This window comes from Furipterus horrens, unplaced genomic scaffold (genome assembly GCF_987537825.1).
Source record: "Furipterus horrens unplaced genomic scaffold, mFurHor1.1.pri manual_scaffold_2, whole genome shotgun sequence".
NCBI lineage: Eukaryota > Metazoa > Chordata > Mammalia > Chiroptera > Furipteridae > Furipterus > Furipterus horrens.
This window is the reverse complement of record NW_028327172.1, coordinates 25,106,195-25,109,452: the sequence shown is the minus strand read 5'-3', so window position 1 is coordinate 25,109,452 and position 3,258 is coordinate 25,106,195. Positions and strand designations below refer to the sequence as shown.

Genomic DNA, 3,258 nt, shown 5'->3' with positions numbered 1-3,258 from the left:
TTTAAAATGTTACCCCTATGTTTTCCATTCCTGCTGCTATTCAAGTAACAAATGTCTGCAGCATCTTAATCTGTTTCTTTCTCTCCCTTGCCCCATGACTCTTCCAAGAAACATTAGCAACTATTGCATTCATCTCCTTATGTCATTTTATATAATTTAAAAATTATTTTCAAATTAAACTGAGTTCTAAGTTTTCCTAGGAAGTTATCTGGAAGGTAAGTTAAATTAAATGAACTATGAGCACTTCACACTAGTACAATGTGCTTTTTAGGGTATTAAAAGTTGCATATTCAGTTTTTTCTGCACCGTGGGGATGGCAGAGGGAGAGGTAAACCAAGACTTCAGTTTCAAGGTGGAAAGTCCGTCAGATTCAGCTGTGATTTTACGTAGCACTCCACAGGGCTGTGCCAATTTACCATCTCCCCATACAAATAGTTTAAGAAAACAGTCTCTGAGTGCAACACTTATAGAACGGTTAAGGAAAACTAGGTCTTCATTTAGTTCCCGTTACAGTGTGGTAAAATGTCTGAAAGTTGAGAATGAAGAAAATGATCAGGTCTTTTCAGAGAAACCAGCATCTTCAACAGAAGAAAGCTGTTTGGAGTTTCAAGATAATTTTGAACACATAGACAGTGAACTTGAAGAAAGTTCATATTTGAAAAATACCTTTAGGAATATCAGTTCATGTGAATCTAAATCACTTGATACTGGGTCTTGCAGTGATCTGCAGAATGATTTTGATGAGAATCTTTCCAAAAAAGGATTTAATGAAGAAAAGGCAAAATTGGTGAAGCAGATTGAGAAAGAAGACCTTCTTCAGAGGCTAAAACTAGTTAAAATGTATAGATCAAAGAATGACCTCTCTCAGTTACAGTTGTTAATAAAGAAATGGAGAAGCTGTAGCCAACTGTTACTTTATGAGTTGCAGTCGGCTATGTCTGCGGAGAACAAGAAACTCAGTTGATAGACCACTATGGATTAGATGATACATTGCTACACTATAACTGAAATGAAGAAGAATTTATGGGTGTTTAATTCATAACTTTTTCCCAGAATATCTTTGACAATGACAACTTAAAAAATACTTATACATTTTAAAGAAGATATATAAACCATTAGGGTTTAAAGTTATATTGATGAACATCAATTTAGGGCACTCTGATAGATAAACATATAAGTTCTAAAATGAAAATGAAGTATTTTGTATAAATTTGCCAAAGAAAATTTGACATTTAAAGAAATGTGAAAAACTTAAATCATGTTTTAAAAAATAACTTGGGTAGTTCTGGAAGTCAGCTAGTTGGTAATCATTGTTTTGTATATTATGGTAAAAGAAGTTTTATTTTAAATGTTAAAAAATAGCCATTCCGGTCAATGTCTGAACCTAAATTGGTTTAAAAACGCCTGCCTGTTTCCTAAGTTTATGAACCTTGTTTCCATCCATTTACCACATATTTCCATCTGGATGGTCTCTCAGATAATTAAACTCATACGTCCAAAAAATGAAAAAAAAAAAATTTAAAGTTGCATATTCATTGAAAAAGATAAAATTTACTTTATGTCTTTTATGTATTTTAAATGTATTCAGGGAGCACTGAGGAAACATAGTTTGAGATTCTGAAGTGACTAAGCTGTTTCTTCTATAAGGATATAAATATTTTAATAATGTCACCCTTCTTCAATGACTCCAGTGTTTTTTCTACCTCCTTTCTTAAGGGTAACACAATGGTGGTCAAAGTGTCTTTCCAGTTTCTGGAAGCTATCTAGAATCTCTCCACTGAGAGAGCCACTAAAAAATCAGTAACAGGGAAATTCGGGTTATTACTTTACTCACCATTCACCTAATACACTTTTATGGAACACATGTGGTGTATATGTTAGAAGTGTATGATATTGTATGATATTGAGGAACAAATGGTCAAGTGGAAACAACATAGACTGTGGATTCAGAAAGAGTTAGCAGAGAATCCTACCTCTGCCCTTGCTGGCTGTGTGGCTTTGGGCACTATATCTACCCTTGTTGAACCTCAACTCCTTCACATCTCATCTTCATATCTACCCCCGCAGAGGTCGAGGCTGATCTGAGAATACAAACAAACTCTTTTCTTAAATATTGTTACATATATCGAGTGTGTACGTGTTTGTACGTGACTAATGTTAAGCCATAACATTCAAGGTAGTCATGATCTTGAACCTACGCACACAATATAAGCAACGATATTTAAGAAAAGAGTTTGAACACCGCAGGGCTACACAACTGAAGATTAGAGATACTGGTATGTATAGAAGCTCATCTTAGGCAAGTATCTTTCTTCTAACCTTTTCTTTTTGGAAAGAGTCATGATGAATGTTGGGAGAGAAAGAGAATGGCATAGTGTAGTCTTATATTAAGACGTATCTGGATTTCAATCCACACTATAGCATTTTTGGGTCTGGTGGGTTCTCAAAATGACTAGCCCTACTCAATGGTGCAGAGAAAAATATAGATCCTTTATTTGGTTTATAACCATATAGGGCCTGTGCTAAATGTCTAACACAATTGCAAGCTCAGGCTGTGCAATGATTTAAATGCAATCATGCAACACAAAACATTTTGGTCAATGATGGACCACATGTATGATGGTGATCGCCTAAGATTATAATGGAGCTAAAAAATACCTATGGCCTACTGACGTAGCCCTAGAAACTTCCTTGTGCAATGCATTACTCACATGCTGCACTATTAATTTTTAAAAAGTATAGCAATACAATTACGTACAGTATATAATAATTGATAATGATAATAAACTGCTACTGGTTTGTGAATTGACTATGATTTTATCATTATTTTAGAGTGCACTCTTTCTGTTTATTAAAAAATAGTATGCTGTGTTATGCCGGCAGCAGCCTCATCTATGTACCTCTTGTTTACTATATCTGCTGATTACATTATTTTCTCTTGCCCTTGGTTTAATTTCATTTTGTTTTGTATAGTGACATGCTATCTAGGCTTGTAGCCTTGGAGCAATAGGCTATACCAGCGATTTTCAACCTTTTTCATCTCAAGGTGCACATAAACTAATTACTAAAATTCTGTGGCACACCAAAAAGTGTATTTACTGCTGATCTGACCAAAAATAATTTTGATTCATTCACACTGGATGGCTACTGTGTTGGCTGTTGCCATTTTAAAATTAATTTGATAATCTAAAGGGAAAGAAGTCAGTGCCCCTGACTAAATAGTCAAGTATTACATGATTTAAAAATTCTTGTGTCACA

The 3,258-nt window shown here is 34.4% G+C and overlaps 1 pseudogene; it reads left to right on the top strand.

The window, feature by feature from the left end:
- The first annotated feature begins 313 nt into the window (after nt 1-313).
- Nucleotides 314-1,035, top strand: LOC150018035 (swi5-dependent recombination DNA repair protein 1 homolog pseudogene; annotated as a pseudogene).
- The last annotated feature ends 2,223 nt before the right edge of the window (nt 1,036-3,258 follow it).